This window comes from Zea mays, chromosome 4, assembly GCF_902167145.1.
Source record: "Zea mays cultivar B73 chromosome 4, Zm-B73-REFERENCE-NAM-5.0, whole genome shotgun sequence".
NCBI classification, from domain to species: Eukaryota; Viridiplantae; Streptophyta; class Magnoliopsida; order Poales; family Poaceae; genus Zea; species Zea mays.
Window position 1 is genome coordinate 34835782 of NC_050099.1, and position 27536 is coordinate 34863317.

A 27536-nucleotide genomic window follows, 5' to 3' on the forward strand; every position below is an offset into this window, starting at 1 on the left:
GTCGTGCTCACGGTTATGAGCAGCCTTGGGATCCTCTTTGATTAGAAGCCCTTTGGTTACTTTTATGATGATGATTAGCAATGATGGTTATAATTTTGATCTCTGGTATTTTCTCTTGGAGGGAGTACTCCTGGGTAATAACTGGGTTTATTACTAAAAGTTGGCTCTGCTTATAGTAATAAAACTTGACCAACTAAAAGCAACTGCTTAACCTTGACTCCACATACAGCTAGTCCACTTTAGCAAAACGGGACATTTGCTGAGTACGTTGATGTGTACTCACCCTTGCTTTACAAACCACCCCACCCAGGTTGTCCCCACTGTACTCAGTGCTCAGGAGGAGATGTTGGTAACATGGAGGACTTTGAGGAGTTCTAGGACTACGACGAGTTCTAGTTTACTTTAGTGGCAAACCCCCAGTCAGCTGCTTGTGTAGGCTTATCTTCTAAGTTTCGTTTCTCCGCACTTTGATATTAATGTTGAACACTATGGATATGTATTAGACTCTGTGGATGTCTCAGACATCTTGATGTAATTAAAGTACCTTTCTGCTATTTACTTTTATCATTGTGTGATGATGTCCAATTATGTAATCGCTGTGTACATGAGTTCTGATCCTGGCAGGTACATGGTTCGCATTCGGTTTGCCTTCCAAAACCGGGTGTGACATAAGTGGTATCAAAGCCTTGCTGACTGTAGGACCGCTAACCTAGACTAGAATGGTCGACCTAAGGACTATAGACCCCTACTCTTACCTTGACCTTAGTGTCCTTTCAAAAGTTGGTCATCTTGACCAACTCTATGTTATCTACTTATCTCAAAAGTTTTGTCTCACTTTTCTTTCTGTTTACTTTATGGTATCATAGTTCTCCTCTTACTCTTGTGCTTACGATGTCTTTTGTAGATGGCTCGTATCAGGTGCATTGCACGTAAGTCTGTGATCCCCGTTTTGCCTTCTCGCCTGGCGGAGCGTCCACTGCGTCGTACGGTGCCAGGTCAGTCCAGTCACCTGGAGAGACTGCATTGTCGCCTGCACGAGGAGCAGGAGCACCGACGCTAGGAGCAGGAGCAGCAGGACTCTTCCCCCTCGCCTCAACAGGAGGTGGATTTCGAGAGGCCGCCTTCCCCTGCACCCTAGCCAGAGCCTTCCCCTGCACCACCTTAGGGCATCCCGACTGCTGGAGGAGACCCTGACGGAGACAGAGACGACGACGACGTTAGTGGCAGTTCAAGCCACGACACGGAGCGCTCGGAGGAGCTGGAGTCGGAGGGGTGGATCGCTAGACCCATCACTCGTGACACCGCTCGTGGGTGTCACTTCCACGACACTCTCAACACCCTGTTGCGTCGGGCCTTTGACCGACACACTTGGTCCATCGAGTACCGTTATGTAGTCTACCGGCATCATCGCGGGTTATACCCGGACCAGTGGGAGGCTACTTGCTTGGTGCACCGTTCGGACGATGATCTCCAGGGTACAGAGGCCTTCTCAGAGCACTATTCTATTACTGAGAGGGATACTACCGAGGCAGCCATGCAAGATGCAGCACGACGTGCACTTTCTCAGAACGGCTCGTTGTTCAGCGGGGTAGCTGATGGACTCGACCTGAAGTACTACCCTCGTTGTTCGACCGACAGTGCTGGAGGTGTGATTGTCTCGCCCGTTGGTGAGGGCAATCCCAGGCTAAACAACATGGTCAACCTGGCCGCCGTGCTCAACACCGAGCTGGACCACGCCCTTGACGAGTTGGATAAGGTTCGGGCGGAGGTTGCGGAATTGCGTGCTGAGTGCGCAACACACCACTATTTGGATGGTGGTTCTCCCGCCCCTATCGGGATTCAGCACCCTTACCGCTCACCACCCCGTGGTCGCTTTGACTATGGAACCCCAGACTGCAAGACCCACATAGATTTGGATCCATAGATCGATAGAGTCGAAGTCTGTAATAATGGTTAATTCAGTGTCTTAGTTTAGTCAGTCTTAGTTAGATTTAGTTTGCTTATCATACGTTGGAATGCTTGTCATGATGAACATGTAATGAAGTTAGATCTTTGTAATGATTGTCATCAAGGTGTGGGTATCCCCTAAAACTTGGTGTAGTTATTAATAAAGTCAGTTATTTAGTTGGGTAATCCATTTATTTCCACTTTCCTCTTTATCTGAAAAGTTGTTAGTGAAGATGATCAATTGTTCAGCGCTATGAAGATTTCCGTATAGCTTTTCTTGTGCTGAAAGACTACAGAGTCAGATCTGATATGTGTGTGGTTTCTACAGATGTCTGAGAACAGGCGCAGAGGTGCAAGGCATGCTCAGCCGGAACAGCAGGCACCCTAGGAGGATGCAGCCCAACAGCAACAGTTGCCACCGCCACCCCCGATGATAGTTGAGCAGATGTTCATGATGCAAAGTTAGGTAGTTCAAGTAATTGGTCAGACCCTAGCAGCAATGCAGCAGGTGCAGCAGCAGCCACCCCCACCTCAGCCTCCAGTGCAAGTCCAGATGCCGCAGGTGCCCAGAGACAAGCGGGCAGAATTCATGAGGGGCCATCCCCCTGTCTTTGCCCACTCTGCTAATCCCATGGACGCGGAAGATTGGCTGCGTGTTGTGGAGCGTGAGTTGCACACTACTCAGTGCAATGATCGTGAGAAGGTGTTGTATGGTCCCCGACAGCTGAGGGGAGCAGCATAGTCTTGGTGGGAGTCTTACCTCGCCACTCATGCCAACCCTGAAGCCATCACTTGGGGGGAATTCAGGGAGAACTTCTATTGCTACCATGTGCCCGAGGGACTAATGATAGTGAGGAAGGAGGAGTTTCTCGCCCTGAAGCAAGGTCCCCCGTCCGTAAGTGAGTACATGGATAAGTTTCTGTAGCTGTCACGTTACGCCCCAGAAGATGTCAACACGGATGCTAAGAGGCAGTATCGCTTTTCTAAGAGGATTGGTTGATCCCCTTCACTACTAGCTAATGAACCACACTTTCCCTACCTTCCAACATTTGATAGATAGAGAAATCATGACTGAAAGGAAGCGTCAGGAGATGGAGGACATGAAACACAAGATTGGTGGATCTCAGGCCGGGAGTAGTAGTCGTCCCTGCTACTCTGGCAACTCACCACAACAATTCAAGCAAGGTCACCAGCACCAACATCAGCGTCAGCACCAGCACCAGTACCAGAGGCAGTTTCCTCAGCAGCACTAGTACCGTCAGAACACCCAACCTGGAGGAAATCAGTACCAGCGTCAGAACAACCAAGCAGCTCGCCTTCCCACCCCAACACCCAACCAGAATGGCCAAGCAGCCCCAACACAAGTAGGAGGTCGTGCATGCTTCTACTGTGGAGAACAAAACCACTGGGCAAAGAACTGTCCAAAGAAAGCAGCTCAGCAGCTGCCAACAGTCAATGCCCTAGCAAGACAAGGAGCACCACAGCAAGCACCAGGAGTCCGTGGTCAGGCCTACAACTGTGGAAAGGTGAACCACCTGGAGGCTGAAGCAATCCAGGATGCTCAGGACGTGGCAGTAGGTATGTTTCCAGTCGAATCCTACGCAGCAAAAGTATTATTTGATACTGGTGCCACACATTCTTTTGTTTCTACATCTTGGGTAGAATCACATAACATCCCCATAGAACCAATGATCCCACCTTTAAGAGTTAATTCGGTTGGGGGAAAAGTTCAGTCTGATAGGATTTGTCCGAATCTAAGGATTGAAATAAGGGGGATAGACTTCCCCGCTAGCCTAGTAGTAATGGGAACTCAAGGGTTAGATGTCATCCTAGGGATGAATTGGCTACACAGAAATCAAGCCACTGTTAGTTGTGACAAGAGAATAGTTAAGTTGGTGTCCCCATCCGGAAAGAAAGTAGTAACTAAGTTGTACTTGCCTGAACTAGAAGAAGGAGCCTGTCACCATCTATCCATAGATGACAAGGAGTCCAATCCAATTGAGGCAATTAGGATTGTGTCAGAATTCCCCGATGTATTCCCTAAAGAGTTACCAGGCATGCCACCTGAAAGGAAAGTTGAATTTGCCATAGAGCTTATCCCAGGCACCGCCCTATTTCCAAGAGAGCCTATCGAGTGTCCAGACTAGAGTTGGTGGAACTCAAGAAGCAAATTGATGAGTTGTTGGAGAAAGGTTACATCAGACCAAGTACCTCACCTTGGGCAGCCCCAGTACTATTTATGGAGAAGAAGGATGGTACGAAGAGGATGTGCATTGATTACAGAGCTTTGAATGAAGTCACCATCAAGAACAAGTACCCCTCCCTTGAATTGAAGACCTATTTGATCAGTTGAGAGGATCCAGTGTGTTCTCAAAGATAGATCTGAGGTTAGGTTACCATCAGCTCAGAATCCGACCTTCAGACATACCGAAGACCGCATTCATCACCAAGTATGGGCTATATGAGTTCATGGTTATGTCATTCGGATTGACAAACGTGCCAGCTTACTTCATGTATCTGATGAACAATGTGTTCATGGACTACCTCAACAAGTTCATAGTGGTGTTCATTGATGATATTCTCGTATATTCCCAGAATGAGCAAGAGCATGAGGAACATTTGAGGAAGGTACTTCAGAGGCTACGAGATTTCCAGTTGTATGTCAAGCTTAGCAAGTGCGAGTTCATGATCAGCGAAGTTCTGTTCTTGGGTCATATTATAAACCGAGATGGACTAGCTGTGGATCCAAAGAAGGTAGCAGCGATTCTAGACTGGAAAGCACCAAAGGATGTCTGAGGAATCAAGAGTTTCATTGGAATGGCCGGTTACTATCGGCGTTTCATTGAAGGTTTCTCCAAGATTGCTAGGCCAATGATAGCCTTGCTAGCAAAGAAGGTTGAGTTCAAGTGGACCCCAACGTGACAAGAATCATTTGAAATGTTGAAGCAGAAGTTGACAACAACACCGGTATTGGTTCTGCCAGATGTTCACTAGCCATTCTAAGTATATTGTGATGCTTCGTACATCGGACTGGGATGTGTGTTAATGCAGGAAGGGAAAGTAGTGGCATACTCGTCCCGACAGTTGAAAGTTCACAAGACGAATTACCCCACTCATGATCTGGAGCTAGCAGCAGTGGTTCATGCACTGAAGACCTGGAGACATTATCTTTATGGGCAGAAGTGTGATATCTACACAGATCATAAGAGCCTCAAGTGCATATTCACTCAGTCAGATTTAAACATGAGGCAGCGAAGATGGCTAGAATTGATCAAAGACTATGAGCTATAGATCCATTATCACCCAAGCAAAGCAAATGTAGTGCATATGCTCTTAGTAGAAAGAGTCAAGTCAATATGTTGGCCGCTCACCCAATGCCGTTCGAGCTAGCAAAGGAATTCGACAGATTGAGTCTCGGATTTCTGAACAACACCCAAGGAGTGACAGTTGAGCTAGAACCCACTCTAGAACAAGACATCAGGAAAGGTCAGAAAGATGACAAGAAGATCAACGAGATCCGGCAGCTAATCATCAATGGGAAAGGTCCAGATTTTCGTGAAGATGCAGAAGTCGTGGTATGGTTCAAGGATAGGTTGTGCGTTCCCGACATCAAATCGATCCGGGAACTGATTCTCAAGGAAGCTCATGAGACATCATATTCTATGCACCCTGGTAGCAAGAAAATGTACCAAGACTTGAAGAAGAGATTCTGGTGGTACGGTATGAAAAGAGAGATAGCATAGTATGTGGCCAGATGCGACCGTTTTCAGAGGATCAAGGCAGAACATCAGAGGCCCGCAGGTTTGTTGCAGCCATTGCAGATTCCTCAGTGGAAATGGGATGAGATTGGGATGGACTTTATAGTCGGTCTACCCCGCACTCGAGCTAGTTATGACTCCATCTGGGTAGTAGTGGACCGTTTAACAAAGGCGGCCCATTTCATACCAGTCAAGACCACCTATAACAGTGCAGTGTTGGCAAAATTATACATGTCTCGGATTGTGTGCTTGCATGGTATTCCAAATAAGATAGTATCGGATAGAGGCACCCAGTTTACCTCTCATTTTTTGCAGCAGTTACATGAAGCTTTGGGTACACACTTGAAGTTCAGTTCAGCCTATCACCCGCAGACAGATGGTCAGACCGAGAGAACCAACCAGATTCTTGAGGATATGTTGAGAGCTTGTGCTTTGCAAGACAAGTTAGGTTGGGACAAAAGGCTACCGTATGTAGAATTCTCCTACAACAACAGCTATCAAGCCAGTCTAAAGATGTCACCATTCGAGGCACTTTATGGGAGGAATTACCGAACTTCGTTGCATTGGGACCAACCCGGCGAAAGGCAGGTATTCTCTAGAGATTTTTCTTGAAGCTGAAGAGAATATCAGGATGGTCTAGGAAAATTTGAAGGCAGCGCAGTCCAGACAGTGAAGCTATGCTGACACTAGAAGAAGGGAACTTGGTTTTGAAGTGGGAGACTATGTCTACTTGAAAGTGTCACCATAAGAGGAACCAAAAGGTTTGGAGTCAAGGGCAAGCTAGCACCTCGATATATCGGGTCGTATCAGATTCAAGCAAGACGTGGAGAAGTGGCTTATCAACTCAACTTACCAGAGAATCTGTCCGCAGTGCACGATGTGTTCCACGTGTCTTAGTTAAAGAAATGCTTGCGAGTACCAGAAGAGCAGTTGCCAACAGAAGATCTTGAAGTTCAAGAAGATCTGACGTACATTGAGAAGCCAACCCAAATTCTAGAGACAACAGATCAGGTCACTCGGAGGAACACCATCAGGATGTGCAAAGTCAAATGGGGCCATCACTCAGAAGAAGAAGCAACCTTGGAAAGAGAAGATGATCTGAGAGCCAAATACGCTGAACTCTTTGCTAGCCAACCCTGAATCTCGAGGGCGAGATTCTTTTAAGGGGGATAGTCTGTAACACCCTAAATTTGGGGGTATAAAATTTCTTTCTTATTATCATCCAAATTCAGGTGTTACTCTTCTCTATCTCACTCTAGTTTCTCTCTCTCTCTCTAGTTTCTCTCCCTCTTCCTCTTCTGATTAGGGTTAGTTTAATTAGTGAAGGATTATTTATTTTATTTTGCCCAAAACATATGAGTCATAAAATGTTGCATCATATTGAGCCTAAATATTCTTTGAATTGTTGCACATATTTGATTTGGTTTGAATTTGAAACTTGATTTGAATTTGAATTTAAAGCCCTAGAGAAAATAAATAGAAAAGCAATTAGAAATTCCTTAGAAAATAGAAAACTCAATTCAGCCAAGTCGGCCCACTAAGACCAACCCCGCGCGCGCGCCCGCGCGCCCTCGGTGCCTGACAGGCAGGCCCCGCCTGTCGACGCCAACCCGAGCGCGCTCAATCTCTCTCCCTCTCGCTGCTCTGTGGGGCCGATCTGTCAGCACCGTTCCTTTTCCCCGCGCCTGCTCTCTCTCTCTCTCTCTCTTTGTCTCACCGAGCCCACCTGTCAGTCATCCCCAACCTCCCGCCCACGATCCCCCGCCGTGGACGCGCCCACGTCTGCGCGTTCTCCGGCCATGTCCTCGCGCCTGCACCCCTTTTGAGCCCCGCGCCCTGCTCGCCCACCTCCCCTCGCTCACTTGCGCCCTCAGTCGAACCCCCTCGCCCTATCTCTCGCTCTATGTGTGTGACCAGAGCTCCGCCACCGCCCACCGATGTCCGCCGCCCGTTCTACGGTCGCTGTGGAACTCCCCGTCGCGTCTGTTGCCCCGGTAAGCTCCACCCTATCACCCGCTGTGACGGAACCTCCTAAGTTATTAGGCCCACCTATAGTTGTCTTTGTCTAACGGACCTCAGACAACCCCGTAGATGCACCTGATCACTTGACAAGTTTGGTATCTGAATTCATTACCTTTCCCAAGAGTGTTTCACCGTCACACAGATATTACAACACATCAGAGGAACGAATAAGCGGAAGCAATTACAGTAACTTAATTTACATTAAAATATAGGGAGAGTGTTGTTATTACAGACCAGTAATAAATAGGAGTGTAGGAGTAATATTATTACAAACTCGGGAGGCAAAAGCCCCTCCCGTTTAAAAGTAAAGTGTTTTTAAAAGGAGGACAACTTCCTCCCGAGGTTTCACTCTTGAGATTCTTCCTTTGGCACCACCTTAGAGCAAAAGCAACAAAAGTTTGCTGCTTCCTCACCTACAACAACATGGGTTTGGAAACTGTCGGTACCCTGAAACAGGGGTACCCCTTACTATAGTATGAAGACGCGGTGCCCGCGCGACTATCTCTAGTCGCGTGGTGAACAACACCCGACCCCACCACGTGGATAGCTCCGAGGCCACCACGTGGCCAGAGAAGATGATATACTCCAAGGTATCAATAGTGAGTCCGGACCCCATGGGAAAGTGCCGGACCCCCGTATATGCAGACCGGACCTCCGGGAGAGGTCCGGGACCTCCACGGGCGCAAACCGGACCGCTAGGACGGGTCCCGGACCCCTCTGTGTGGGGTCTGGGACACTCACAGCAGGGTCCCAGGATTCTGGGACAAAGAATACCCAGGCCCCACATTATAGTCGGTCTACCCCGCACTCGAGCTAGTTATGACTCCATCTGAATCACTTGACAAGTTCGGTATCTGCTTTTCTTACCTTTCCCAAGAGCGTTTCACCCGTCACGCAGACATTACAAGCATCGGAGTTACGAGAATGCGGAAGCAATTACATAAACTTACCTTTATTTTAAAGTAAGGTCAAGTTGAATATGTACAGACCAGATTATCCTAGGAGTGCAGAGTAATATTATTACATACCAAGGGAGGCAAAAACTCCTCCCGATAAGTTTTTACACAAAAGTTCTAAATGGAGGATCCTTTCCTCCCACACTTCATTCCTTGCGTTCTTCCTTTGGTACCACCTTAGTACAGAAGCAAAAAAATTTGTCGCTTCCTCACCTAAAAACAACGGGGAATAAAACCCTGAGTATGGAATTACTCAGCAAGTCTTACCCGACTAAAGAAAAGACTCTCAAGGGTATGCTGGTTATAAGGGAGTCAAGGTAAGGCTTCTCAATAATCAAAGACTCTGTTTTGAAGAAATGCTTACTAAAGTGGATCCTTAAAAATCCAGTTTTATTTGTCAAGTTAAGTAAAATTACCTGCACTAGAGTTCTTTCTACCCTAGTTCAATCACTTGACCTGCACTAGCCAATTTCTTAACAAAACCTTTCATCTTTACTGGAGTTCTACGTATAGGGCAGTGACCAAGTCTTCATAACCGCGAAGGTATGGCGATCCGAATCAATTATACTCAGCTGAGGATCTCCAAAGACACGACATATGTAGCACTTAACCCTTGCATATGTCAACCCGCCACCGGGGTTCTTAAGACCAGATCAGGTTCACGCGAACCGAGAGCACAGATACATCACCATCCAGCCTCTTGCCACGGAGGGTACACGCTACTCGAGAAATTTGCTGTTTTGCCACTCTCAAATTTGGCTGCCTGTTATTATGCCATCCCGTGTCTATGACTGGTGGGACCGTCTGTGTCTATGATTTGTGGGTCCGATGGCATACTGGCGAAGCCCACAAATGATAATGGCAAAATTGCCGATGGCTCCACGCTACTCTCGCCATCGCTCCACGCCCATTCCGTGTTATCTTATTTTGGCCTTAGTCTGCCCGAGGCAAGGCTTACCCATGACGAGGCATGTGACCAGTTAAAGGGTCCTCGGTCAGCAGGCCTACATCGACACAGTCCTTAATCGACTCAGACGGAGACACTACACCGAGACTCCTTTCTCGTGCAAGTCACCCGCCCGGTCTCAGCTTAATTATTTTAAACCCAATGTTTGGTACCTGGCAGATGTACATCTTTTCCGATGTTGAACCCATCACGGCCGTGATGGATCCACTATCAAGTTTTATTTTTGAAAACATCCCACCCACTTTTGCCACATCATCTTTTGTAAAACAAAACCTTTTGTTTTTCTAAAGCAAGGCTAAGCATCAAAATCTTTTTGTAAAACGGGTGATCAAGGAAGGTAATCAAATTCAAGGAAGGTAATGCAGGAATTGTTTAATCAATCAACTTCTATCACCTAATGCATCAAGCAAGTGAGAAAGATTTTAAAAGCATCAAGGAGGGTGGCAAATGCACCGGGGCTTGCCTTCGTTGATAGGTGAGTCAGGCTCGGATCCGCAGATATCAAAGTAGAAACAATTTCCTGCCTGAGATTCCGAAGGTGGTGGTGTCTTCTCTTCGGTCACTTCGACTTCTTCTTCGTTTTCTAAATATAACCATATAGGTATATACATAATAATGAATGCCATGTAATGCTCATGAGAGTGCAAAGATAATAATCATTTATTATCTAAGGTCTTGAATACAACTTTCCTTCACGGAACTCCGAGAACTTAGGGTTTCCGGAGTCAGTAAAGGATTTCAAAGGGCAGGGGGTAGGGTTTTGGGTTCTAGTTATCAAACAAGGTCCAAATCAAACCAAACTCTACCCAAGGCTTCTAAATAATGTGTAGAGCTCATATAAAAAGTTTGGGCATTTTTGGACTTACCATTTATTTTCTAAAAATCCAGAACTAATGTTTTAAGCTACTTTAAATACTCCAAAATTCCTTAGTTAATCTAAAAATCAGTCAACTATTTTTATTAAATTCTATGGAAAATAAGAAGTCTAGGAAAATTGGTTTGACAATTATAGGATTTTTCTACACTTTTCTATAGATTTCTAAAGTTCTACTGAAAAAGAAAAGGAAAAAGGTTAAACAGTGCTGGGCTCAATTTGTTCTCAGCGGCCCAGGTCCAGGGAAAACACGCCCGCGGCCGCGCGCGCGATGGCTGTTTTGTGAAAAGGGCCTCGGGTTCTTGGCTAACTGGAGACAGGTTCTTTCACTTTATCACTGTGTCACTGACGATTTGCAGAAGAGTCCTCCGGTTTCAATTCCTTCGCAGGGTGAAGTCCCCGACGGCGATCCGCGCTAGGAGCCGAGCTCCGGCGAGCTAGACTGGCCGGATGACGCTACGGCTCGGGCTCCTGAGCGACAGGGACCAAACTAGACTCCTACCGCACCTTTCCCCCCAATCAATTTCGCTAGAGGCGGTCTGTCATGCTCTGACCACGGTGTCAGTGCGGGTGATCAAGTGGACTAAGGTGTTCCGGATAACCGAAGGCTTGGCTGGCCAAATTGAAGCTGGGGAAAGGTTCCTGGGTTCACCAGAGATGATGCACATGCTAAGTTTTGGACTAGGCACGAATAGAAAGGTGGGGCGACGGAGAGGGTGTCACGACGGCATTCTATAGAGCAACAACGTGTTCCGGTGAAAGGCTTCGGTCAACCTTCAATTGGCCACATTCGAGAGCAATAAGAGATCAAAGACCGACTAGAACAGGAAGCAATTTGATAAAAACTGACCCGAGGAGCGCTGGCCACAGGTGTTGCTTCTCGGTGGAGCTAAGAACAGAGGAGAGGGGGATTTGGGGGCTACGTGGGTTTTTCGGTGAGCTTGAGTCGAGCGCTTAGTCGCTGAGATGCGTGATATAGTGAAGAAGCAGCGCCCGCACTCAATTTATAGGCTACCGGCCGGAATCGGATGAGATTCACTAAGCTGTGACCGCGCTAGTGAGCTCACCCACGCGGCAGAGCCACGACGAAAGTCCGGTGGCCGCCGTTTAACCGGAGCCTGCCACCTCAGTGATTTGCTGCCATGTTGCCGAGGATATTTACCGCGGCCGCCAGCCCATCCCGACCGCCATGGCGTTCTTATCGCCAGCGAGGGCTGACCCTTATCCTCGGCGTGATTTTTCTGAAGACCGATGAATAGTGCGCCTGACTCAGTGAAGAGCTTATCTGACAGATCAACTTGGAGCTCCATTTTCTCCAATTTTTATGTGGTGACTAAGTCATCTTTCTGCATCAAAGTTATATACCTATAATCCATCTTCAACTTTGCCACAATGCTTACCATCAAATAGTCACCGAATCACATTCAAAATCAGGCTCAAAGTTCACCCCATCACACTGCCACTGAAAATTCAGTCTAGGGATTGCCTGACAGCCCGACTTTGAGTGTGTTTTTCTCTAATTTCTTCTTAACAACCATGCTTATACCCTTAAGCAAAGTTGTTCTCCTATGATTGAGCTACAAATTTGATGTGGTGCCCTAGGGCAAAAACCCTAGAATTTGAAAGTTACAAAGCTCCAAAGTTGAGCCCTCAACTCTGAAATTCAGACTTAGAGTGAAATCTCAATTGGGGTCCTTTTTGCAAATTAATCCAAAACTTAGGGTTTGGCTTGTAAATCTTCCTAAATGTGAACCATGTGACTTTATATGCTTTAACATAGTAGTTTTTACACTTTAGTCCGAATGTGCACAACTTTTGCACATAGGCCCCTAGGGTTTGGATTTAGGGTTTTCTAGGGTTCCAATGGGGGGTTTTTGGTATCTGAGGGGTATAAATGTGATTCAAGTTCATTCTTGGGAACATTTTATGACTATTCCCCTAAAGCTTTTAGGTTTTCTCAATTTGGGTTATGTTTTACCCCCTTAATCCCCATTTAGGGTTAAGTCCCCTATTCCAAGGTTCTATTTGCAAAATACCAAAACAGTACAACTTGTTTGAAATTTTTGCCTAGTGAATGCACTCTAAGTGTATCAAACATATGCAATGCCAATGCTTATGATGTTATGCTCAAGTTTTAGTAGCAGTAACACTAGGGGTGTTACATCCTTCCCCCATAAAAGAATCTCGTCCCGAGATTAAAAGTCCTAGGGTAAGTAATGGTAAAGGAAACACATCACATCTTTATTTCCTTATTCTTGGTACAAGGCAGGGGTGGTTTGGGACTCACTCCTTTATTATAACAATGTTGTACACTTTACAAATTACAAGAGGCTAAAAATCCTGGGAAATTCTTATCTAAAAAGTCTTGAGTTTCCCATGTAGCCTCATCTTCGGAATGTTGGTTCCACTGTATCTTGTAAAACTTGAGAGTTTTTCTTCGGGTAATCATGTCCTTCTGATCCAAGACTCGAATGGGATACTCGGAATATGTCAAGTCTGGTTCAAGGACAACATCTGTCACTTCAATGGTTCGATCGGGAACCCGAAGACACTTCTTCAATTGTGACACGTGGAACACATTATGCATAGCAGACAAGGTTTCGGGTAATTGGAGTCAGTATGCCACTGGTCCACATTGCTCAAGTATAGGGAAAGGACCAATGTACCGGGGTGCAAGCTTTCCTTTAACCCCGAAACGTGATACCCCCTTCATTGGCGAAACTTTTAGGTAGACATAGTCTCCCTCAAGGAAATATAAGGGCATTCGCTGTTTGTCTGCATAACTCTTTTGATGAGCTTGAGCTTTCTTCAAATTATGAATTATTCTTTGAACTCTTTCTTCGGTCTCTTTCGCCATATCAGGCCTGAAGAAGTACCTTTCACCAGGTTCAGACCAATTTAGCGGAGTACGACATCGTCGTCCATATAAAGCTTCAAAGGGTGCCATCTTGATGCTTTCTTGATAGCTATTATTATATGAGAATTCCGCTAACAGCAAACATTCATCCCATTTTTGTGGGAATTCCAGAACACATGCCCGCAGCATATCTTCAAGTATTTGGTTCACTCTCTCAGTCTGTCCACTGGTTTGAGGATGATAGGCCAAACTGTGGAGCAATTTGGTACCCAGGGATTTATGAAGCTCTTCCCAGAATTTGGATACGAATTGAGGTCCACGATCCGACACTATAGACTTCGGAACACCATGTAAACTAAGAATACGAGCCATGTATAATGCTGCATAAGTGGTCACTGTGTATTTTGCCCTGACGGGTAGGAAGTGGGCGATCTATGTGAGTCGATCAATGATAACCCAGATAGAGTCATATCCTTTTGTAGTCCTGGGTAATCCCATAATGAAGTCCATACTAATATCTTCCCATTTCCATGTTGGGGTAGGTAAAGATTGTAATGGACCAGCAGTCTTCATGTATATGGCCTTGACACGATTACAAGTGTCACATCTAGCCACATAGCGTGCAATTTCAATTTTCATCTTTGCCCATCAATAGAGACGATGTCAGCCAGAAGAACACATAAGGTTCCATGTGTGCAGTTTGCTTCTTCTGATGACACTGTACTATCTGAGTCTGTTGGGCGGGCGACAATTATGCAATTTTACCCAAACAGAATCAGATGCACCATCTTGGGTAAAACACACCGAAAGAGGTTTACCAACAAGTAGTTATAGCACACGAGACGGGTGTGAATGTCGAATAACATCACGGTCAACTCGTGTTAGCCAGGGAATCCAAGTCCACGAAAGGTGATATCGATTCAAGAAATTCACCAGCGGAGGGATGTGTAGCTACGGACTTTGCAACCAGTTCATTTTACCCAGCACTAGTCATGGATCGGCATGATCACACATGCAGGAAAAGCACGTGTGAGGCGGTCGAGGCGCGACTAGAGCGATAATTAAGTGGTTACTGGTCGACTTAATTTGATTTTTGGTAAGTACTTTCTTTAGGGTGGGTTGAACCAAAGTGAGTTTAGACAACTCAATAAAACGATCTCTAAACTCAGCCTTCGTTCATTGGGCAGTTACAAGTTAGTCAAAACCAACTTGTTGAACTACTTTTGACCTTAAGCAAATCCTCTCAGTACCATTGGTAAGCCAAGGGGTTGAGAGTTCACTCTTTGTTAATAAGAGATTATGTGTGTGGGTAAAAATTTATTTGGTCAAGTTGTTCATCCGTTTTCTCATGCGAGATGAATTATCCACATGGTTAGGGAATATATGGATTAAATAAGAGAGCGAATGAACAAACTCCTGCATTTCAACAGCAGGGGAAGCAGATCTCTATTTTGAGAGCTAATCAGTTGTTTTCCAACACTAAAAAGCTCCAAGGCTTCACCTTTACACAAAGGATGTAAAGGAAACTTGTATGAGTAGTCACTACCAAGATCAAAAGAAATAAGACCACACATGAAAGTGGTATGCCCTTTTGATCCAACGGAGATGACAGATGTTGCTTGATCTCTTCACAAACAACATAGAAATTGTTTCAAGGAAAGGTCAATGGAAGATAACACATCAGTGTAATTCCATAATGGATCATGACTAGAGACCTCGATACCGACATGCGCCAAGCAGCAAAATCCTGTGTGCACATTAACAGGAGGCTCTCAGTTTCGCCGCGGTACCATAAGTTCTTAATCATGACACCATTACAAAACTGGCACCAATAATGAATCTCATGTGGTAAGAACAATTTGCGCAAACACATTGATATAGTCTAATAATGGATTATGACTATTAACGGTGATACCAGCGGGTGCCAAGTAGCGTAACCATGTGTGTGCATCCACAGGAGGCCCTCGGTTTCATCGCGGTGCCATCGCTTTTAGTCATAACACCATTGCCAGACGTAACCAATAAGAAATCTTGTGTGACACTAATGGATTGAGCAAGGGTGACTATATACAAAGAGATACTCCATCAGTAAAGATGGTTACAAGTAGAGCGCCAAATAGATCATGGCCCGATGAAATGAACCAGGCATGGCCATAATCTAAACTTGATGAAAGAAGTATGATGGGAGACTGTTAATTCAGCCCCAAACATATTTCTATGCCCATCATAGAGATCACAAGGTCAAGGCTTAGTATCTGATTAGATACATAGGGAAAACAAGGTTAAGTTGATATGCCTTAGATAGGTATGGGGAATTCAAAGGCACGAAATAAAGAAGATGATTAGGCATAACTTTCTTCATGTCTTGGAGCAAGTTGATGGTGGGGTACGCCAATGGGTCCAGTAGATTTGCGCGCGGTCTTTCTAGTGCGCGGCAGCATTTTTCTAAGGGGGGAAATTTTATTAGCATAGTTCTTAGCATGATGCATGTGTAATTACAGAATCAACCTTAGTTGATTCACACCTTCTATATGTTGCACTCTTACTACCTGGTCTTTAAGATAAACTCTTCAGAATAATTAGGTAAGAAGGGAAGAGATTTTCTAGATAAGCCTTTAGAAAATCCTTTTGAAGATGCCTCATAATATCTGCAGAGAAGGGCTTCGCTCCGATACCAGCTGTGACGGAACCTCCCAAGTAATTAGGCCCACCTACAGTTGTCCTTGTCCAACGGACCTCAGACAACCCTGTAGGTGCCCCTGAATCACTTGACAAGTTCGGTATCTGCTTTTCTTACCTTTCCCAAGAGCGTTTCACCCATCACACAGACATTACAAGCATCGGAGTTACGAGAATGCGGAAGCAATTACATAAACTTACCTTTATTTTAAAGTAAGGTCAAGTTGAATATGTACAGACCAGATTATCCTAGGAGTGCAGAGTAATATTATTACATACCAGGGGAGGCAAAAACTCCTCCCGATAAGTTTTTACACAAAAGTTTTAAATGGAGGATCCTTTCCTCCCGCACTTCATTCCTTGCGTTCTTCCTTTGGTACCACCTTAGTACAGAAGCAACAAAAATTTGTCGCTTCCTCTCCTAAAAACAACGAGGAATAAAACCCTGAGTATGGAATTACTCACCAAGTCTTACCCGACTAAAGAAAAGACTCTCAAGGGTATGCTTGTTATAAGGGAGTCAAGGTAAGGCTTCTCAATAATCAAAGACTCTGTTTTGCAGAAATGCTTACTAAAGTGGATCCTTAAAAATCCAGTTTTATTTGTCAAGTTAAGTAAAATTACCTGCACTAGAGTTCTTTCTACCCTAGTTCAATCACTTGACCTGCACTAGCCAATTTCTTAACAAAACCTTTCATCTTTACTGGAGTTCTACGTATAGGGCAGTGACCAAGTCTTCATAACCGCGAAGGTACGGCGATCCGAATCAATTATACTCAGCTGAGGATCTCCAATCACACGACATATGTAGCACTTAACCCTTGCATATGTCAACCCGCCACCGGGGTTCTTAAGACCAGATCAGGTTCACGCGAACCGAGAGCACAGATACACCACCGTCCAGCCTCTTGCCACGGAGGGTACACACTACTCTCGCCACCGCTCCACGCCGATTCCGTGTTATCTTATTCTGGCCTTAGTCTGCTCGAGGCAAGGCTTACCCATGACGAGGCATGTGACCAGTTAAAGGGTCCTCGGTCAGCAGGCCTACATCGACACGGTCCTTAATCGACTCAGACGGAGACACTACACCGAGACTCCTTTCTCGTGCAAGTCACCCGCCCGGTCTCAGCTTATTTATTTTAAACCCAAAGTTTGGTACCTGGTAGAGGTACATCTTTTCCGATGTTGAACCCATCACGGCCGTGATGGATCCACCATCAAGTTTTATTTTTGAAAACATCCCACCCACTTTTGCCACATCATCTTTTGTAAAACAAAACCTTTTGTTTTTCTAAAGCAAGGCTAAGCATCAAAATCTTTTTGTAAAACGGGTGATCAAGGAAGGTAATCAAATTCAAGGAAGGTAATGCAGGAATTGTTTAATCAATCAACTCCTATCACCTAATGCATCAAGCAAGTGAGAAAGATTTTAAAAGCATCAAGGAGGGTGGCAAATGCATCGGGGCTTGTCTTCGTTGATAGGTGAGTCAGGCTCGGATCCGTAGATGTCAAAGTAGAAACAATTTCCTGCCTGAGATTCCGAAGGTGGTGGTGTCTTCTCTTCGGTCACTTCGACTTCTTCTTCGTTTTCTAAATATAACCATATAGGTATATATATAAGAATGAATGCCATGTAATGCTCATGAGAGTGCAAAGATAATTTGGATTTATTATCTAAAGTCTTGAATACAACTTTCCTTCATGGAACTCCGAGAACTTAGGGTTTCCGGAGTCAGTAAAGGATTTCAAAGGGCAGGGGTAGGGTTTTGGGTTCTAGTTATCAAACAAGGTCCAAATCAAACCAAACTCTACCCAAGGCTTCTAAATAATGTGTAGAGCTCATATAAAAAGTTTGGGCATTTTTGGGCTTACCATTTATTTTCTAAAAATCCAGAACTAATGTATTAAGCTACTTTAAATACTCCAAAATTCCTTAGTTAGGGTTAAGTCCCCTATTCCAGGGTTCTATTTGCAAAATACCAAAACAGTACAACCTGTTTGAAATTTTTGCCTAGTGAATGCACTCTAAGTGTATCAAACATATGCAATGCCAATGCTTATGATGTTATGCTCATGTTTTAGTAGCAGTAACACCAGGGGTGTTACACCAGGTAGGGGGCTTGGCATTTGGTTTTTGCTTGTTTTTCTGCTCGACACCATGGTCCACATCATCGAGCACCATGATTTCATGCCCGAGGACTTCCTGGTGGAGGAAGAGGCTGCGTCTTCCACACCGTGGGCCACCAACCTCCCTGCGCCTGGTGCTGCTGCTGTGCACTCTACGTGGCAACACACTCCTGCGCAAATGTCCAGGGCGTCTAAGGCTGTGCCTGGGGCGCTGTCTACCGCCAGAGAATTGCTGCGCCACCCTCCTAGCTCCACGGCCTCGTCGAGGCCATGAAGTAGTGGCGTGACGATGTCGACGTCTGCTCGGCATGGCACATTCTGGCTCAGCCTGTCCCAGGCCTCGGTCATCTCGGCATCAACACGAGGCGTCACCGTCAGTGCGCTCCCCCTCGGTGAGGGCCGCACCGACTGAGGACCTGCGGGCGGAGCTCAACCGCCGGCGAGCTGTAGAGGATGCTCCAGTCTCTCTGGAGATGTCTAATGACCTGTGGGCAGAACTCAACCGCAGGCATGCGGGTGAGGATGCCCACGTCTCTCTATAGAGGGCGCGTGAGCGCCGACAGAATGTCGAGGGTCGCAACCTCAACTACGACTTCGCTTCGGTTGCACCACAAACTCCAACAGGCGCCCGGATCCAGGCGGGTGTCCCATTGGTCGGCGTGGGCTGCGCCGCACTGGCGAATAATCTCCGTGCGGCGACTTGGCCGTCCAAGTTCCGGCCACACCTGTCGGAAAAGTACGATGGTACGTCAAACCCGTCGGAATTCTTGCAGGTGTACGTCACCGCTATTACGGTAGCAGGTGGAGACACCACCGTAATGGCAACATACTTCCATGTAGCCTTGTCTGGGCCAGCCCGGACTTGGCTCATGAACCTTACCCTGGGATCGATCTACTCCTGGGAAGAGCTCTGTGTGCGGTTCACAGCGAACTTCGCCAGCGCTTATCAGCAGCATGGCGTGGAGGCGCACCTCCACGCAGTGAGGCAGGAGCCTGGGGAAACTCTTCGGGCGTTTATCTCCCGCTTCACCAAGGTACAAGGCACTATACCTCGTATATTCTGATGCTTCCATCATCACCGCTTTCCATCAGGGAGTACGTGATGAAAAGATGTTGGAGAAGTTAGCCACGCATGACGTGGAGACTGTCTCCACACTCTTCGCTCTGGCTGACAAGTGTGCCAGAGCTGCAGAGGGTCGTGCATGGCACTCGGCACCACAGGCCGGGGTCGCCCAGACGGGTGGCACGGGTGCCATCATCCAGGACGGCAAAAAGAAGAAGAAGGAGAACCGCAGTCTCGTGCGGCCACCGTCTGCTGCTCCGGTCGTCGCAGCCGCGACTGGGGGCCGGAGCGAGCGCAACAAGCGCCCATGGCCGCAGAGGGGTAACAACGGCTCATGCCCTGTGCACCCCAACAGTCACCATAGCGCCACAGAGTGTCGTGAGATCATCGAGCTCGCGAAGCGCGTCAACGAGCGGCGCGAGCAGACTTCCAAGGATGGCTCCCCACCTCGTCGCCGGCCTGGCAAGGAAAGGGTCAATGATGATGAGGTGGCCGCGAGAGAATGGGACCTCGGGTATCAGTCACCCGAGGGGGTCCTGAAGGATGTTTTCACCAAAGACTCTGACTCCAGTGACGACAGCTAGTCGAGCTACCGGGGAGACCCCGCTCTTCCTTGTCTACAGGGCCGAAGCCTGCCTTCCCCCCCGAAAATCCTTATGGGCTCCCCACAGGTCTAGTCGTTTGATGAGTCTATGCAGGAACAACTACAGTGTGAGGATGTGGACTTCATCGACGAGCACAGATGGCGAGCGGCGATCCGAAATGCATGGTACAACCAAGCACTCAGGCGCTACCACCAACAGTTCGTGCATAGTAGGGAGCTCAGGGTCGGGGACCTAGTCCTAAGGCGAGTACTGAACCGAGAAGGGCTCCACAAACTCTCCCCCAGCTAGGAAGGACCCTTCAAGGTGACGGAAATATGCCGACCCAGGTGTGTCCGCCTTGCTACAACTGAAGGAGAGCCTCTTCCCAATCCCTGGAACATAGAGCATCTCCGTAAGTTTTTCCCATAAAAACAATCCTGGGGATTCAGTTTTCTTCCTTTGTAACTAAGTTGCGCATATATGTACGCCAGCCCGGTGAGGTCCGCCCTCATAAACTCGGTCTGTTGGCCTACACTCATGAATACCAAGTTATAAAGAAAAGATTCACCCCTAGATTTGTTTTTGTGATGGTCTTATTGTTGCTTCAATTTACAAGCATCATTTTTTATCTAACCCATCCATACAGTTCCCCCCTTGCTGGTATAATGACATCCAAATTGAGTAGCCAGGCTTGCAGTTTGGGATCCCACGGTAGGGGGGTCCGGTAACCTGGGGGCCAGTTCTAGAGAACGGGTACTTGTCTCCTAGGTTGGTCCGGAGCTATGTAGCCGTTTAGCTTGGTTCCGTACCCTAAACCTGCACGCTCCACCACTCTGTGACGGGTATCCTAGTATTCGGAACTATAGTCCTGTGGGTCCAGCAACCTGGGGTCCGGTTCTAGAGAACGGACACACGTCCCATGGGGTGGTCCAGAGCTGTGTAGCCACTTAGCCTAGTCCCATACCCTAAGCCTACACGCTCCACCACTCTGCGACGGGTGCCCTATTATTTGGAGCTGTGATCTAAGGGGCCCGGACACACGGGTTGGCTTCCCGGTCTAAATCCTATATGTTCTATTGCGTGAATCAAAGGATAAAAGATACCAGTTAGTGGGTCATATGGGTGTACTACTAAAGCTTCCTAGCCAAGGCTGTGTGCAGGTCCAGGTCCCAGTCGAGACTACCTCCTGGGGGCCAGGTCACCAATTCTTTCTTAAGTATACTAGCATCCAGCCTCGACACGTCGAGCCTACATCCCAGGGGGGCCAAGTACCAGGGAGAAGTTGGTAACGACACACACAACAAAGACAAATAGCATGCAGATAAGTTCTGTCACTCTTAGATTAATACTTCCCAAAGGTATCTTACAAAAACAAAAGTTATTACATCCGCCTTCAAGCGGATCCCTAGCCTCATTTCTACAGGTATGAACTACTCGGCATCAGCAGGGTCGCGCTGGAAGCGCGCGGCCACCGTCTCCACAGCATCTTGTATGGCCTCCCGAGCGACGTCTTCAGTGTTGGCCACTGGACTAGCGATCGCTGGCTCCAAGAAGATGGCCGGGTCATGGCTTTGGGGTTGCCACAAGCAGCCACGGCAACGGCCAGTACCACTACCACCTCCCATGGGCATCCTCCCTCAACGCCGTCATAGCGCCGCTGCCGCCACAACCGCCGAGTGCAGGCCTGCTGCTCACCCTGAACACGGTGGCAACCACTGGGAACAGCGGCGCTAGCGGCAACCTGGTGCTGCAGCTTGCCAACAGCGGCGGACTCCTCGATGCGTGCGTCATGACGAAGGAGCCCTCATCGTGGAGGCAACATCGAGGCCAAGGAGGTGGAGGCGCGGCAGCGCATGGCACTCGGCGGCCTGGCCGCTGCGACAGAGCCGGAGCTGGACCAATTCATGGAGGCGTACCACTAGATGCTGGTGAAGTTCAGGGAGGAGCTGACGAGGCCGCTGCAGGAGGCAATGAAGTTCATGTGAAGGATGCAGCCGCAGCTCAACTCGCTTTCCATCTCCGGAAGGTCGCTGCGCAACACCCTTTTGTCCGAGCGTGGCCCGGCGAAAACATCTGGCATGGAAGGTCGCTATTATTATATGAGAATTCCGCTAACGGCAAACATTCATCCCATTTTTGTGGGAATTCCAGAACACATGCCCGCAGCATATCTTCAAGTATTTGGTTCACTCTCTCAGTCTATCCACTGGTTTGAGGATGATAGGCCAAACTATGGAGCAATTTGGTACCCAGGGATTTATGAAGCTCTTCCCAGAATTTGGATACGAATTGAGGTCCACGATCCGACACTATAGTCTTCGGAACACCATGTAAACTGAGAATATGAGCCATGTATAATGCTACATAAGTGGTCACTGTGTATTTTGCCCTGACGGGTAGGAAGTGGGCGATCTTTGTGAGTCGATCAATGATAACCCAGATAGAGTCATATCCTTTTGTAGTCCTGGGTAATCCCACAATGAAGTCCATACTAATATCTTCCCATTTCCATGTTGGGATAGGTAAAGATTGTAATGGACCAGCAGTCTTCATGTATATGGCCTTGACACGGTTACAAGTGTCACATCTAGCCACATAGCGTGCAATTTCAATTTTCATCTTTGCCCACCAATAGAGATGATGTCAGCCAGAAGAACACATAAGGTTCCATGTGTGCAATTTGCTTCTTCTGATGACACTGTACTATCTGAGTCCGTTGGGCGGGCGGCAATTATGCAATTTTACCCAAACAGAATCAGATGCACCATCTTGGGTAAAACACACCGAAAGAGGTTTACCAACAAGTGGTTATAGCACACGAGACGGGTGTGAATGTCGAATAACATCACGGTCAACTCGTGTTAGCCAGGAAATCCAAGTCCACGAAAGGTGATATCGATTCAAGAAATTCACCAGCGGAGGGATGTGTAGCTACGGACTTTGCAACCAGTTCATTTTACCCAGCACTAGTCATGGATCGGCATGATCACACATGCAGGAAAAGCACGTGTGAGGCGGTCGAGGCGCGACTAGAGCGATAATTAAGTGGTTACTGGTCGACTTAATTTGATTTTTGGTAAGTACGTTCTTTAGGGTGGGTTGAACCAAAGTGAGTTTAGACAACTCAATAAAACGATCTCTAAACTCAGCCTTCGTGCATTGGGCAGTTACAAGTTAGTCAAAACCAACTTGTTGAACTACTTTTGACCTTAAGCAAATCCTCTCAGTACCATTGGTAAGCCAAGGGGTTGAGAGTTCACTCTTTGTTAATAAGAGATTATGTGTGTGGGTAAAAATTTATTTGGTCAAGTTGTTCATCTGTTTTCTCATGCAAGATGAATTATCCACATGGTTAGGGAATATATGGATTAAATAAGAGAGCGAATGAACAAACTCTTGCATTTCAACAGCAGGGGAAACAGATCTCTATTTTGAGAGCTAATCAGTTGTTTTCCAACACTAAAAAGCTCCAAGGCTTCACCTTTACACAAAGGATGTAAAGGAAACTTGTATGAGTAGTCACTACCAAGATCAAAAGAAATAAGACCACACATGAAAGTGGTATGCCCTTTTGATCCAACGGAGATGACAGATGTTGCTTGATCTCTTCACAAACAACATAGAAATTGTTTCAAGGAAAGGTCAATGGAAGATAACACATAAGTGTAATTCCATAATGGATCATTACCAGAGACCTCGATACCGACATGCGCCAAGCAGCAAAATCATGTGTGCACATTCACAGGAGGCTCTCAGTTTCGCCGCGGTACCATAAGTTCTTAATCATGACACCATTACAAAACTGGCACCAATAATGAATCTCATGTGGTAAGAACAATTTGCGCAAACACATCGATATAGTCTAATAATGGATTATGACTATTAACGGTGATACCAGCGGGTGCCAAGTAGCGTAACCATGTGTGTGCATCCACAGGAGGCCCTCGGTTTCATCGCGGTGCCATCGGTTTTAGTCATAACACCATTGCCAGACGTAACCAATAAGAAATCTTGTGTGACACTAATGGATTGAGCAAGGGTGACAATATACAAAGAGATACTCCATCAGTAAAGATGGTTACAAGTAGAGCGCCAAATAGATCATGGCCCGATGAAATGAACCAGGCATGGCCATAATCTAAACTTGATGAAAGAAGTATGATGGGAGACTGTTAATTCAGCCCCAAACATATTTCTATGCCCATCATAGAGATCACAAGGTCAAGGCTTAGTATCTGATTAGATACATAGGGAAAACAAGGTTAAGTTGATATGCCTTAGATAGGTATGGGGGATTCAAAGGCATGAAATAAAGAAGATGATTAGGCATAACTTTCTTCATGTCTTGGAGCAAGTTGATGGTGGGGTACGCCAATGGGTCCAGTAGATTTACGCGCGGTCTTTCTAGTGCGCGGCAGCATTTTTCTAAGGGGGAAAATTTTATTAGCATAGTTCTTAGCATGATGCATGTGTAATTACAGAATCAACCTTAGTTGATTCACACCTTCTATATGTTGCACTCTTACTACCTGGTCTTTAAGATAAACTCTTCAGAATAATTAGGTAAGAAGGGAAGAGATTTTCTAGATAAGCCTTTAGAAAATCCTTTTGAAGATGCCTCATAATATCTGCAGAGAAGGGCTTCGCTCTGATACCAGCTGTGACGGAACCTCCCAAGTAATTAGGCCCACCTACAGTTGTCCTTGTCCAACGGACCTCAGACAACCCTGTAGGTGCCCCTGAATCACTTGACAAGTTCGGTATCTGCTTTTCTTACCTTTCCCAAGAGCGTTTCACCCGTCACGCAGACATTACAAGCATCAGAGTTACGAGAATGCGGAAGCAATTACATAAACTTACCTTTATTTTAAAGTAAGGTCAAGTTGAATATGTACAGACCAGATTATCCTAGGAGTGCAGAGTAATATTATTACATACCAAGGGAGGCAAAAACTCCTCCCGTTAAGTTTTTACACAAAAGTTCTAAATGGAGGATCCTTTCCTCCCGCACTTCATTCCTTGCGTTCTTCCTTTGGTACCACCTTAGTACAGAAGCAACAAAAATTTGTCGCTTCCTCACCTAAAAACAACGGGGAATAAAACCCTGAGTATGGAATTACTCAGCAAGTCTTACCCGACTAAAGAAAAGACTCTCAAGGGTATGCTGGTTATAAGGGAGTCAAGGTAAGGCTTCTCAATAATCAAAGACTCTGTTTTGCAGAAATGCTTACTAAAGTGGATCCTTAAAAATCTAGTTTTATTTGTCAAGTTAAGTAAAATTACCTGCACTAGAGTTCTTTCTACCCTAGTTCAATCACTTGACCTGCACTAGCCAATTTCTTAACAAAACCTTTCATCTTTACTGGAGTTCTACGTATAGGGCAGTGACCAAGTCTTCATAACCGCGAAGGTACGGCGATCCGAATCAATTATACTCAGCTGAGGATCTCCAATCACACGACATATGTAGCACTTAACCCTTGCATATATCAACCCGCCACCGGGGTTCTTAAGACCAGATCAGGTTCACGCGAACCGAGAGCACAGATACACCACCGTCCAGCCTCTTGCCACGGAGGGTACACACTACTCTCGCCACCGCTCCACGCCCATTCCGTGTTATCTTATTCTGGCCTTAGTCTGCCCGAGGCAAGGCTTACCCATGACGAGGCATGTAACCAGTTAAAGGGTCCTCGGTCAACAGGCCTACATCGACACGGTCCTTAATCGACTCAGACGGAGACACTACACCGAGACTCCTTTCTCGTGCAAGTCACCCGCCCGGTCTCAGCTTAATTATTTTAAACCCAAAGTTTGGTACCTAGCAGAGGTACATCTTTTCCGATGTTGAACCCATCACGGCCGTGATGGATCCACCATCAAGTTTTATTTTTGAAAACATCCCACCCACTTTTGCCACATCATCTTTTGTAAAACAAAACCTTTTGTTTTTCTAAATCAAGGCTAAGCATCAAAATCTTTTTGTAAAACGGGTGATCAAGGAAGGTAATCAAATTCAAGGAAGGTAATGCAGGAATTGTTTAATCAATCAACTCCTATCACATAATGCATCAAGTAAGTGAGAAAGATTTTAAAAGCATCAAGGAGGGTGGCAAATGCAACGGGGCTTGCCTTCGTTGATAGGTGAGTCAGGCTCGGCTCCGCAGATATCAAAGTAGAAACAATTTCCTGCCTGAGATTTCGAAGGTGGTGGTGTCTTCTCTTCGGTCACTTCGACTTCTTCTTCGTTTTCTAAATATAACCATATAGGTATATATATAAGAATGAATGCCATGTAATGCTCATGAGAGTGCAAAGACAATAAGGATTTATTATCTAAAGTCTTGAATACAACTTTCCTTCATGGAACTCCGAGAACTTGGGGTTTCCGGAGTCAGTAAAGGATTTCAAAGGGCAGGGGGTAGGGTTTTGGGTTCTAGTTATCAAACAAGGTCCAAATCAAACCAAACTCTACCCAAGGCTTCTAAATAATGTGTAGAGCTCATATAAAAAGTTTGGGCATTTTTGTACTTACCATTTATTTTCAAAAAATCCAGAACTAATGTTTTAAGCTACTTTAAATACTCCAAAATTCCTTAGTTAATCTAAAAATCAGTCAACTATTTTTATTAAATTTTATGGAAAATAAGAAGTCTAGGAAAATTGGTTTGACAATTTTAGGATTTTTCTACACTTTTCTATAGATTTCTAAAGTTCTACTGAAAAAGAAAAGGAAAAAGGTTAAACAGTGTTGGGCTCAATTTGTTCTCAGCGGCCCAGGTCCAGGGAAAACGCGCCCGCGGCCGCGCGCGAGATGGCTGTTTTGTGAAAAGGGCCTCGGGTTCTTGGCTAACTAGAGACAGGTTCTTTCACTGTTTCACTGTGTCACTGACGATTAGCAGAAGAGTCCTCCGGTTTCTATTCCTTCGCAGGGTGAAGTCCTCGACGGCGATCCGCGCTAGGAGCCGAGCTCCGGCGAGCTAGACCGGCCGGATGACGCTATGGCTAGGGCTCCTGAGCGACAGGGACCAAACTAGACTCCTACCGCACCTTTCCCCCCAATCAATTTCGCTAGAGGCGGTCTATCATGCTCTGACCACGGTGTCAGTGCGGGTGATCAAGTGGACTAAGGTGTTCCGGATAACCGAAGGCTTGGCTGGCCAAATTGAAGTTGGGGAAAGGTTCCTGGGTTCACCAGAGATGATGCACATGCTAAGTTTTGGACTAGGCACGAATAGAAAGGTGGGGCGACGGAGAGGGTGTCACAGCGGCATTCTACAGAGCAACAATGTGTTCCGGTGAAAGGCTTCGACTGACCTTCAATTGGCCGCATTCGAGAGCAATAAGAGATCAAAGACCGACTAGAACAGGAAGCAATTTGATAAATACTGACCCGAGGAGCGCTGGCCACGGGTGTTGCTTCTCGGCGTAGCTAAGAACAGAGGAGAGAGGGATTTGGGGGCTACGTGGGTTTTTCGGTGAGCTTGAGTCGAGCGCTTAGTCGCTGAGATGTGGGATATGGTGAAGAAGCAGCGCCCGCACTCAATTTATAGGCTATCGGCCGGAACCGGATGAGATTCACCGAGCTGTGACCGTGCTGGCGAGTTCACCCGCGCGGCAGAGCCACGGCGAAAGTCCGGTGGCCGTCGTTTAACCGGAGCCTGCCACCTCAGTGATTTGCTGCCACGTTGACGAGGAT